At 43.6% G+C, this 13,225-nt stretch overlaps 1 long non-coding RNA gene across 3 annotated transcripts in view; it reads right to left on the bottom strand.

Moving 5' to 3' along the window:
- The window catches only part of LOC133076997 (uncharacterized), a 174,272-nt gene that overhangs the window by 153,253 nt on the left and 7,794 nt on the right, over positions 1-13,225 (bottom strand). The window contains exon 2 of one of the 3 annotated variants that reach the window (XR_009697660.1): positions 825-872. The exons of the other annotated variants lie outside the window; for them this stretch is intronic. This is a non-coding gene — a long non-coding RNA (uncharacterized LOC133076997). The remainder of the gene's footprint in view (positions 1-824; positions 873-13,225) is intronic. 3 annotated transcript variants of the gene reach the window in all.

The following is a 13,225-nucleotide window of genomic DNA, read 5'->3' as shown; positions in this document are numbered from 1 at the left end:
CACATGCCACAGAGCAACTAAGCCCATGTGCCACAGCTACTGAGCTTGTCCTCTAGAGTCCGTGAGCCACAACAACTGAGCTTGTCCTCTAGAGTCCGTGAGCCACAACTACTGAGCCCTCGTGCTGCAACTACTGAAGCCCATGCGCCTAGAGCCCGTGCTCTACAACAAGAGAAGCCACCGCAATGAGAGGCCCGCACACCACAACAAAGAGTAGCCCCTGCTCGCCGCAACTAGAGAAAGCCTGCATGCAGAAATGAAGACCCAATGCAGCCAAAAATTAAAATTAATTAATTAATTAATTTTAAAAAGAATTGATACCATAGAACATAGTACTAGGGAAAGCATAAGACACAGAATCCAGAGAAATTTTTTAATTTCAAAATTGGCCCAGGTGGACAAACTTCAGACAAGGGATGTAGAAATTGGGAGGCAGGTGTAGCTGATTATATTGACACCTCACACTTGCAACCTTTTCCAGAGGCTCACCATTGGACACATTAGAGTCCCCTTACCTGGAGATGCACCACAGACAAGGATAAAAGACGCCCCACCCACTCAACCCAAATATAGACATTGTGCAACCCAAGCTGGGCCAGCACTTCCGTCGCACATGCTTCATCCCATTGCATTTAATAAAGCTGCACGTGAGATGAAGTGACACCACCTAAGCTATAATATGTGCTGGGAATTGGAATGGAGTTACAAATGTAGTATTTCTGGGGCCCCTGAATGTCTGAATCCTGCCCTGCCAATCACCCCTCCCCACTGTAGAGGTCCCAATAGATCTACAAGAAAGAGTGGCCACATAGGAAATAAAATACCTTCTGTTATTAGCTGGCCCAGCACCCAGCACCTGAACTCAGCATTCCCTGTTAAAGAGGAATTAAAACACACATGTTAGACCACAGACTAAGTGTAGCTTCTTCCTCCCCAAAAATCCACATCCAAATTTTGACTTCTCCCACTGCCTCTTCCACATTTAAGGAGCAAAAATGTGGGACAGGCACTATGTTCAACGTGGCTTAATTAATACTGGTTTCCTAAATGGAAGTAATAAAGTTTATGAATGAAGCTGCCTGCCAGTCTTTTCTATTTGGTGCAGCTGTGTTGTCTGATACAGTAGCTATTAGCTACATGGGGATATTTATATTTAAAATTAAATTAATTAAAATTAGATAAAAATTCAACTCTTCAGTCACACTAGCCACATTTCAAGTGCTCAACAGCCACACACAAGGACTTCCCTGGTGGTGCAGTGGTTAAGAATCCGCCTGCCAATGCAGGGGACACGGGTTCGAGCCCTGGTCCGGGAAGATCCCACATGCCGCGGAACGACTAAGCCCGTGCACCACAACTACTGAGCCTGCGCTCTAGAGCCCGTGTGCCACAACTACTGAGCCCGCGTGCCACAACTACTGAAGCCCGCGTGCCTAGAGCCCATGCTCCACGAGGAAAGAAGCCACTGCAATGAGAAGCCCCATGCACCGTAACAAAGAGTAGCCCCCGTTCACCGCAATTAGAGAAAGCCTGCGTGCAGCAATGAAGACCCAACGCAGCCAAAAATAAAATAACATTAAATAAATAAATAAAAAATAGCCACGCACAAATGGCTGCCATATTGGACAGTGTAGATGTACAACATGCCTATCATTGCAGCAAGTTCCACTACACAATGTTGACCATGGAGGAAACAAGAGGACAAGAGAGAGAAGAATGTCCTTAGGCAGGGCTCAGTTTATCTAACCAGCCCCTGAGGGAAAAAAGGAAGTCAGAAAGAGAGACGTGAAAACCAGTTTACCACCTTCAACACACCGTGAACCCCCCAGCGATGAGCCCAGCCTAATCCGTGTTTCAGACTCTGACCAACAAACTCACATCACCCCCTCAAGGAGAAACAGAGATGAGACAGCAAGGGAAAGGGTCCTCTCTGCTTTCAAGGTGGGTATGGGAGACTCCTATCAACCAAAAAAAATCAAATTTAAAAAAATGTGGTCTACAGCCTGGAGTAAGTCCACTTGCCATCCAGAATAAGTATGGAATCCCAGAGAAGGACTGATGGACCCAGTTAGGGTCAGGTGCCCCCCCTTGGATCAGTCACTCTAGCAGAGGTTGTAAGAACATGGCAGCCAAAGAGGTGGCTTTGTGATTGGAGCATGACTGCTACTGAGATACGCAGACAGAAAGGCGGGGGTCCACCGCACTGAGGACATAGCCCTCATTTCACTTCTCACTTCGTTTAGCCAATCTTGACTTGCTTCTTCCTGGTCTTGAGATTTTCGAGGGTAAGGAGCCCGTTTCCTCTGCTATGCCCAGCACAGCACCTGCCTCACAGTTGCCTCTTCTTCTCAATAAATATTTAACTGAATGATGGAAGATGGCATTTATTGAGCCCTGTCTTGGACCAGGGACAGTGCTATGTGCTCTATATGTATGAACTCATTTAAGAATTACAGTAACACTATGTGATGGATTTTATTCACCCTGTTTTTCAGATGAAAAGAACTGAGTCTCATCAAGTAACTTGCTCAACATCACACAACCAGTAAGTGATGGATGTGGAATTCAAACACCCATCTATAGGACTTCTCATGACGCTAAATATTTAAAATTAGTGAGCGAATGTTAGCATAATTGACTTGATTAAATACCAAAAACTACTCACAGAATAATTGTTTTAAATTGTACTCTGCTAAAAATCAGATAAGTATGAGGCCACGTTCAAGAGGACTTCTGAGTATGAAAATTGATGTCTGTTTTCTGTAAACGCAAACCCACATTCACACCATATTTTAGGAGCAAAAACATGGGCTGGCACTATGTTAGACACAGCTTAATTAATAATGATATTCTAAATGGAAACAATGAAATTATAAATGAAGTTGCCTGCCAGCCTTTTCTACTTGGTACAGGCAGCCTATTCTTAGGCCCTTACCCATCTGCATTATATAGTTGACCTCTGAATGTCAGTGACTTACTGTCTATAATTGATGTACAATTAGCATCCAGGGTGCTCTGTAGCTTACATTTCTCTGCTCAAGCCAGTAGCTAAAGAGTAAAAGCTAATTCTAACTTCCTCAGTTTCTTAGTTTCTAACCCAAATACTCCGAGTACTGCCTCCTCCCAATACTCTTCAACAAGTGATCTAAAATCTAGGCTGCTCACTAGTCCTAGAGCAGATCTTTCACATTCCTTCCTCTACAACTTTGCTCATACTGTTCCAGCAGTGGTATTGCTTTCTCACCTCACCTAGGACTCACTTTGCCTTTTGTTTTCTTCAAGGACCAATGAAACCCACACAAAGTGAATATGAGTAGTTTAAATATTCTTCTGCTACCACTGTCCTAGGAGATGTTTAATATTTGACATAGCAAGTGCCAAGGTGCAGCAAATTGGGAGCGCCATGTTCAACCTGAGCTTTGTACCAGTCAGTTTTTGCTGTGCAACACATAAGAACAAAAATCTCTGCATCATATGACAGTACGCTTACACATCTACAGGGCATTTGGAGTTCTGCTGATCTAGGCAGAGCTTCTTCAGGTTTAGCTCCAAGTGCAAGTTGAGTCCAGGTGTGCTCCCCGTGTTCCTCATCCTCCTTGGTGTAGGCACTTCCTAAGGCACGTTATTCTCATGGTAAAAGGCAGGAGCACTAGTAAGCCCAACCATGTAAGCATAGTTCAAGCTTCTGTTCACAGCACATCTGTTAACATCCTATTTGCCAAAGCTAATCACGTGGCAAGGTCAAAGTTAGGGAGTAGAGACAGTACTTTCCTCTCATGGGGGTAGAGGGAAGGGAGTGAATATTGCTGAACAATAAATAATCTCTACAGACACTAATGCATTTAAAATACCCCTTCTTTTGCCATAGCAGCCTGTAGAATGCAAATAAAGAGGCAGAAAACATGCCTAAAGCATTCAAATGACACAGAAACACAGCAGAGCTGCAGTGCAGAGCCTCTCCTCAGGTAACGAGTAAAGAAGATAGAGCACTTCGGAGGGCACGGGGGAGGGCAATAACATCTTCTCAGTAAGAATGTGTTATTGTGGAATTCCCTGGTGGTCCAGGGGTTAGGACTCAGCACTTTCACTGCCATGGCCCAGGTTCAATCTTTGGTTGGGGAACTAAGATCCCACAAGCCATGGAGTGCAGCCAAAAATAAATAAAAATAGATAAATAAAGAATGTGTTGGGCTTCCCTGGTGGCGCAGTGGTTGAGAATCTGCCTGCCAAAGCAGGGGACACGGGTTCAAGCCCTGGTCCGGGAAGATCCCACATGTCACGGAGCAACTAGGCCTGTGAGCCACAACTACTGAGCCTGCGCATCTGGAGCATGTGCTCCGCAACAAGAGAGGCCGCGATAGTGAGAGGCCCGCGCACCGTGATGAAGAGTGGTCCCCGCTTGCCGCAACTAGAGAAAGCCCTCGCACAGAAACGAAGACCCAACCCAGCCAAAAATAAATAAATAAATAAATAAATAAATAAATAAATAAAATATTAAAAAAAAAAAAAAGAATGTGTTACTGGCAGGGACTTGGAGGGAACTCCGCTCTGGAGTCATCATACACAGTTGATGGGGACATGAGCTGATGGAAACATTATATAGGGAAATTTGTCAGTATACCTCACAGTTAGTGAATGCACATGCCCTTTGCATTCCTAAACCTAAAGCTAAACCTACAAAGTACGCACAGATTATACTCATTTGTTTTTTATAGCAAAAATAATAATAATAATAATAAAAATGAACAAGAGTGGAAAAGAAGGAGTGAAAACAAATGGAGTATCCATCTCTAAAGGCCTGGTTAAGTGAGTTATGGTACATCCATATGGGATGTAGTAAAGCCATTAAAAAGAATAAGCTAAATCTATACATGCTAATTCATTCATTAAAAAAAAAAGATTGTGTCTACTACATGCCAAATCCTGTTCTTGGCACTGGAGATGCAGCAGAAAATGAGAAGGGTCTCTCTTCTCAAGCAGAAAGAGTGGTGGGAGACAATTAACAAGCCAACAAGTAAATAAGATAATCTCAGGAAATGATAAATGCTATGTGAAAATACAGTAGGATGATGTGCTAAAGGGAGCCTGGGAGAGAGAACACCTTTGATGGGTGTCTATGGAATGCCTCTCTAAGCAAGTGATGTCTGAGCTGAGACCTGAAGGACAGGGGGCCAAACCTTTCTTGAAGAACATGAAGATCTAGGAGAAGAACACTCTAGGGAGAGGAAACAGCAAGGGCAAAGGCCGTGAGGTGGGAATGAGCTTGGTTTATTCAAGGAAAGGACCAAATGCCAACATCATTAGAACAGAGTAAGTGGGGAGAACAGTGGTACAAGATGAGGTTGGAGAAATACTAGGAGACCTGTCTTTCTTCTGTCCCACCCATTATATTTTTGTCCCCAGTTTCTCCATCTGTAAAATTGTAAAATGGAGTTGCTAATCATTGACACCTTTTTTTTTTTTTTTTTTTGGCTGCATTGGGTCTTCATTGCTGCATGAGGGCTTTCTCTAGTTATGGCGAGCGGTGGCTACTCTTCGTCGCAGTGTGTGGGCTTGTCACCGAGGTGGCTTCTCTTGTTGCAGAGCATGGGCTCTAGGTGCTTGGGCTTCAGTAGTTGCAACACGCAGGCTCAGTAGTTGTGGCTCGTGGGCTCTAGAGTGCAGGCTCAGTAGCTGTGGCGCACAAGCTTAGTTGCTCCATGGCATGTGGGATCTTCCCAGCCCAGGGATCGAACCCATGTCCCCTGCATTGGCAGGAGGATTCTTAACCACTGCGCCACCAGGGAAGTCCTCTTTGACAGCTTTTATCTACTAGGGTCTCTGCAAGAAGTCTGTGCAGAATGCAGGACAGGCGTTAACATTCCCCACTTTACGGGTGAGGAAACCAAGACTCAAAAAGTGACCCTGCCCCAAATCACACATTTTGATCAACAGAATCAGGACTCAAATTCAGCTCTCCTGATCGTTATCCCAATGTCCTTTCCATTACATTATAACCTCCTTCACCTCATTTGTGTATCCCAGTAATAGCAACCACAAGTTTTGAGACAAGTCTTTATAACCTCCAATTCTTTTCAAGATTTAGCCTCAGTGTTGTAGATAAATTGAGTTTTCCAGCCTGCAGCATGGAGCCACCCAAGGGTTCATGAGTTTTATTTTCAATATAGTTTGCTGTTTACATATTTATCTCTCCTACCAAAGTGTGAGATGTCAACGTGCCGGAATGATCCATGCTATAGAACTTGGGTAGGCAGAGAAGTTGTGGGTGAAAGATAGGGTGAGGGGCAAAAACCGTGCCCATGCTACACATTCAAGGTCACCCAGCTTGTAAATTGTGAGGCCAGAATTTGAGCTAATATGTATCCAAGTCAAAGTGGGCGCTCTTGGGACTTCCGTGGTGGTCCAGTAGTTAAGACTCTGCGCTTCCCGTGCAGGGGGCGCGGGTTCGATCCCTGGTCAGGGAACTAAGATCTCACATGCGCGGTGCGTTCACACACACACACACACAAAAAGTGGGTGCTCTTTCCAATAATTGAGACCATGTGTGTGAAGGATCAAGCAGAGCGCCTGACACGTGGTAACAGCTCAGTTAACTGTAGCAGCTATTACTGTATCACATGGTGTTCTTAGAAGGCTCTCTCCCTAGTCAGCAGTCATCCCGTCTAACGATGGCAAAGCCTCCACCCAGAGATGCTCGGGATTTAAAAGATCATGTTGTGAGGATACCAGATGATTCCTGTGTCGTGAATCCTCCCTCCATAATTCACACAAAAGCCTGACAGTCTCGCTTCATTTCTCAGAACAGAATCTGCTGGGGACTGAAAGATTACTCAGACTTCATTAATTCTGCAAAATAAACCATGGCATGTTTACCCACGCGCTCAGAGGCATTATCATAAATCACCAAAATTAAAGCTCACCTGTCTGAGCAGAGGCTCAGCCTGCACTCGGGCCCTGGGAGCAGAAGGTCATGGCATCAGTGGCTTTTCCCAGTGGCTTCATTTCTTCCTGAGCTTTCATGTGACCAGCGGGACTGCTGCATGGTGCTCCAGTTTGATCATTAACAGAGCCATGACCATTCGCCCAGCAGTTGAGAAGGGGCCTAGAGCTGTGTGTATTTTAGCTCAGAATAAGTAAAGAGACTAAACTACACTGAGAGGAGATTAGGAGTTCGAGAGGCAGTGATTTGTTTTTTCAAGCCATAGCTTCTTAAGGCCAAAGTCTGAATAGGCCTTCGAGGTCCGAGGTCCGGAAAGGATTAGTAATGTGTCCAAGGTCACACAAGCCATTAACGGCAGATCTGGACCCAGAGCTCAGGACTCCTGATTCTCAGTCTGGCTCTCTTTCCACTTCAATGCATATGCCTACAGGCTTGGGGAAGATTAGACTACATTCCAAAATATTTACTCCCTCCTGGGACAAGCTACTGCTTACCTTGGTCTTCCGCACATGACTTTCTTTGGCCTTCGAATAGAAGCAGACCTACTGCAAGCAGGGGTTGGAATGTGCTTGAGGGGTGGGTCATGAGACCCTCACAAGCTCATGGGTCCAAGGAAGATGAGAGACTTGTGGGGGCAGACCTTGCCCCAGCTTAGAGGCACCCAGTCGTTCCCAGCCTAGATCAGCCGGTCCCCAGATGATGCACAGACACAGGAGTGAAATGGATGCCTATCCCTGAGATTTTTTTGTGGTTGCATATTATGCAACAATATGGCTGATTCAAGGCTCATCCTGCAAACAAATGTATCATTCCTGTGATGCAGAATGATGCATTAGAAGGATCCTGAACTTTGACAGAATTCATTTGAATCTTTTTTTTTTTTAAGATATTTTTGATGTGGACCATTTTTAAAGTCTTTGTTGAATTTGTTACAATGTTGCTTCTGCTTTTTGTGTTTTGGTTTTTTGGGCAAGAGGCATGTAGGATCTTAGCTCCCCAACCAGGGATCGAACCCACACCCTCTGCATTGCAAGGTGAAATTTTAACCACTGGACCGCCAGGGAAGACCCTCAGAGAGTTTTCATGATTTTCCTGAGGTCCCAAAGTAACTAAATGCACAAACCAAGATTCAAAGGAGGGACTTCCCTGGCAGTCCAGTGGTTAAGACTTCACCTTCCAAAGCAGGGGGTGCGGGTTCGATCCCTGGTCTGGTCGGGGAGCTACGATCCCACATGCCTCGTGGCCAAAAAACCAAAACATAAAAAACAGAAGCAACATTGTAACAAATTCCATAAAGAATTTTAAAATGGTCCACATCAAAAAAAAATCTTTTAAAAAAAACCAAAAACTCTCTGAGACTCAATTTCCTGAACTCTAAAATTAAAGTAATAATACCTATAAGGAGATGCTATGGACTGAATTTTCACCCTCAAAATTCATATACTGAAGCCCTAAACCACCGCTCACCAACACCGTGCCTATATATGGAGATGGGGCCTACAAGGAGGTAATCAAGGTTAAATGAGGTCATAAGGGTAGGGCCCTGATGTGATAGGATTAGTGTCCTTATAAGAAGAGATACCAAATACCAAAGCACAATCTATCTCCTCTTTCTCTTTCTCTCACTGTCTGCAAGCCAGGATGAGATTCTCACCTGCAACCAAATGTTGTTGTTTAAGCCACCCAGTCTATGGTGTTTTGTTACAGTAGCCTGAACAGACAAACAAGAGGATGATCAGACCTAGAAATTCAGAATTTAAAGTTAACTGCCTAGCACATAGTGGGGTTTGGATCACAAACCTCTAGCTGGAGAGTTGGAAAGAGATTGAATGTGACTACATTGAAAAATCAGCAATGTCAGAAATGCATTCTCCTCTAATGTTGTCATAAAACCCTGATTTTTATCTGGGTACATGGCACCCAACATAAAAGCTGTATTTCCTAGATTTTTTTGCAACTAGTGATGCTGAAAGCTCAGCCTCTATGCATGGGTGCCGGATCAAATCTCAAGAGAGAAGAGTTTTGGGTGAAGTAGAAAAGGACGGCTTTATTGCTTTGCCAGGCAAAGGGGGACACAGCAGGTTCCTGTCTCAAAAAACTGTGTCCCAACCCAGGAGGATTTGATGAGTTTTATAACAATACTTCAAGGGTGGGGTTGCTGACAAGATTAGGGTGTGTGCAGGGTCTCAGGTTGTTGGTCTCCTAATCTTGATGAGCTTCTCTGGTCCCTTTAATCTTGCCTCAGGTGGTCTCCTGGCTGCTCCTCCCTTGATTAGCAACTGTTTGAATAGCCCTTTGGAACTCAGGGAAGGTCATGGAGGCGGGAGTCTTGCCTTCAAGATACGGGGGACAAAAAAAAAAAAGCTTCCGTGCCCAGGAGCCCAAAGTTACCCACGCCCCCAACTGGTTTCACTAGTGTGATTTAACTATATGACCAAGTGCTTCTCGAGAAGATATAAGTGGAAGTGCCATGGACAACTTCTGGAATATGTCCTTAAAAAGAGGGGACATCCTCACCCCCTTCCTCATTCTTACTGACTTGAATGTGGACACAATGGCTGGAGCTCAAGCAACCATTTTGGAATAGGAAACCGCATGCATGTACAGCAGAAAGGAGACAGAAGAAGCCTAGGTTCTGACACCATAGTACCAGCCCTGGACCACCTGCCTATGAATTTCTTTAACATAAGAGAAAATAAACCACTAACTTGATTAAGCCACTATTTAGGGCAGCCCTATTCAGCACTATTTCTCTGCAAATTCTCAGTCCCCACTACAGAGCTGCTCTGAGGCCCAGGAATCTGTGTTTCAACAAGCTCTCCAGGTGATTCATATACACAATAAAGCTTGAGAGGCACTGATTTAGAGTTTTCCACCACATATGCCTAACCTGATAACTGATAGAGTAGTCCTAAATTGCAGGTTTTGTCAAGGACTTGGTGAAAGCTTAAAGGCAGAATGATATAAAGCCAGGAAAGATGGTGAAGGCAATAACTGGCAATGTCAAGCTTTAAAATGATTTTGACAGAGTGAAACACTGGACCAAAGCCAAGAAGATGAATGTAATAGGGATATAAAAAAAGCAAATCTAAACGTTCTTTTTTTATTGAAGGAAATAGAAAATGTTCCATCTTTGACTTCGTAAATTAAAAAGAAGAAATGTAAAATTACATATTTTAAAATACAGCAAATAATGCTATAAATCAACGCCAATTATGGCTAGTGAAAGGAACAAGGGAAGGAAAGATGATCCAGAAAGGGAATGAGAACAAAATCCGACATAATGAGGAGATACAGAGTCAAGGACAGAAAGGGAGAGAATTGGGGCTCCAGTTCAGCATCACTCTGTAGATCCTCAGATGATCTTCGCATCTGGAGGTAATCATGATAATGCATCAGATTATATTAAAACTTACTATGCGCCACGCACTGTATTGTGTGAATTGTGCAAATGTATCCTCTCAGGAACTCTATGAGATAAGATCTATTATTATCATTGTTTCTCAGATGCAGGAACTGAAGCAGAGAGAGGCTGAGTGATTTTCCAATGGCCACACAGCTAGCACAATGTCGAAGCAGGGTAGGAACCCAGGTGACTAGACTTTGGGGCTGTGACCCTCAGCCCCCCTGGTGTACTCTACCCTTTGGTGCTGCCCCACTCTCATTACTGATCAGTTTCTATTCATTGATAGCCTGGCATAAAAATAAGGAAATCCATTACCTCCTGTAACTGTAAACCCAGAGATTGAATGGGGATCCAGATGCAGTATGGTTATCAGCTCAAAGATGGCATCACAGATGCAAGCTGTTTCCATTCCTGTGTGCTACTGTCCTCAGCACCTGGGTTCATTCTAAGGCTGGTTCCCCTCATAGTTCCAAGATGGCAGCCAACAGTCCTGAAGCTTTGTGCTTTCTTTTTCATGGCCAGCAAGAGAGAGAAGCCTTCACCCCAAGCATGGAATATACTGGAATATATACACTTTAATTCAGTTTATTGTACCAATGAAGGCAAATGACCATCCTTAGACAACAGAGGTCATCAGTGGGAATGCTACACGTTGACTGGGATAGATAACTCCCTGCAGTCAGAGATGGGCTCACCAAATCAGCGCTCTGTATTACCCAGGAGCTCCGCTCTTAGTTTTTGTGATTCTCTCTCTTTTCTTTTCTAAAGCAAATCAAGTTTGTTTGTTTGAATTCTGGCAAAATAATAAATACTGAGAAAATCATAAAATTTTCATAAGAAAGCACCTTGGGTATAAAATAATACAACCCTCTTTCCAGCTCTTCAACAGCCTTCCTGTTCATCAGAGGCATCATAGGAGAAGATGCTTTGGGGCAATAACCCTCCTGCTTTCCTTTGACAGGTAAAATCATATTCTGTCAAGAGGGGCCAGCATGAGGTAGTGGTGGTAGCAGGTACTTTTGCAGGAGAGAGCTGTCCAGTATATACTGAATGTCTAGACACCAAGAATGATGTCTCATGCTTTATTATTTATTTATGTTAATCATTACAAGGAGACCATATTATCCCCATTTTATAGATGAGAGAACCAAGGCCCAGAATTTTTTTGTGTGCAGTTTGCTCGGTGCCATTCAGCTTGTCAAGTGGCAGAGGTAGATTTCAAACTCAACTCTATATGATTCTACAACCCAAGTTCTTTCCATTCCACCACACGGACCCAATACAGGATCATTTTCATTTGCTGAAATTATTAGTATTGAATCTTTTAACTGAGATTTCTTGGCTACTTCTTACCTGCTCTCTGGCCCGTGTTAGTCGAAAGAACTACTCTACCTTGTTAAATGTTTTATGTATACAATCTCAGTTTATCCTGCCAATAACCCTGTAATGCAGTTTATTATGGAGAATTCTCTTAGTTGCAAGTGGTAGACTCCAAAATCAAACGTCATGTGCCTATGGCCACATCCCCAATTCTTTTCTAGTTATGATTCTCTCTAGACTTAATTGCAGGTATTTTGAGTTTATTTTTCTTCAGTGGGAGAACCACATTTATCATCTCTTTTCCCAGAGTCATTTTGTCCAGTTGAAAAGATTTAATTGGTGCCACCTTCATCAATTCAGAGGTTTTCATAGAGGGACCATACCTTCTATGGATCCTTGGTACAAGGCTGAATTTTAATCAGCCTTTGTCACTTAAAGTCCTCAGTGTTATCTTTTGTATGGAAATCAGAATCAATTACATTCTCCTCTGAGCCCTCAAATTTCTGGACATTTCTACTCCCTTCAATCTCTCCAAAATGTACAATTTTTTCCTAAACTCAACTTTTTCGTATAATATTTCATCCCATGCAGACCGTAGCATCCCAGGCATGTCAGTAACATTCCGTTTCATAACCTCTTTGTCTAAAGCCACAAGGTCATTCAGTACATATCTGTCCTCCCAGTGATCATAGGTGAGAGTTTTACCAAATGTATTGCCACTAGATAACATGAGTTGCTGTTTTTCCATCCTCCAATGCATATTTTTTTGCTTCCCACTCCCAAGTCCCAGAGTTAATGCCCCACAACTTAGGTTTTCCACTCTGGCAGCCTCAATTATAAGTCCCAATTGCTGTATCAATCAGCTCAGCCTCAGTAATGCCGGAGTAACAACAAGACCCAGATCTTTATAACAGGAAAGCTGTATCCCTTGCTTATGTCTACGTCCTTTACAGGTTGGCTGTGATTTTGCTCCACATCCTCTTTATTCTAGGACTCAGATTGTAGGCACAGACACTATGTGGGACGTGCCAGCTTGTGGCAGAGGAAAAAAAAAAAAATGGGCACACTCTCCTCTGCTTAGAAATGGCACACGTACTTCCGGTCACATTCCATCGACCAAAGCAAGTCATATAGTCAAGCCTGACTGCAGCAGGTGAAAAATATTGTCCTCTCACAGGCAAAGGCAGTATACAGACCCACAGGGAAGACAACAGATATTTTTGAGCAAATAATACAATCTAGTCAGTACCGTGCTGGTAAACGTTTAACTGCCTCTTGGGGAATAAAAGTCCTGATTGGTAGCATTTGCCAATTTACATGGGGTAAATACTCCCACAAAGGCTGATTTCAAAATACCAATGAGACCTCACTAAATGCAGAATGAGGAAGCGTTGTGTGAAGTCAGCTTTGTGAACAAGTATGAGCAGCCTATAGCCCAGCAATGAATCTGCCCCCATTTTAATTAAATCCGTTACAGTTGGGCCTCCAGACCTCTGTATCCACAGGTTCCGAATCCGTGAATTAAACCAACCATAGGGGGGGCTTCCCTGGTGGCGCAG

This window comes from Eubalaena glacialis, chromosome 17 (genome assembly GCF_028564815.1).
Source record: "Eubalaena glacialis isolate mEubGla1 chromosome 17, mEubGla1.1.hap2.+ XY, whole genome shotgun sequence".
In the NCBI taxonomy this organism is placed as follows: Eukaryota; Metazoa; Chordata; class Mammalia; order Artiodactyla; family Balaenidae; genus Eubalaena; species Eubalaena glacialis.
The sequence above is the reverse complement of the archived record's forward strand: the minus strand, read 5'-3'. Positions and strand labels throughout refer to the sequence as shown.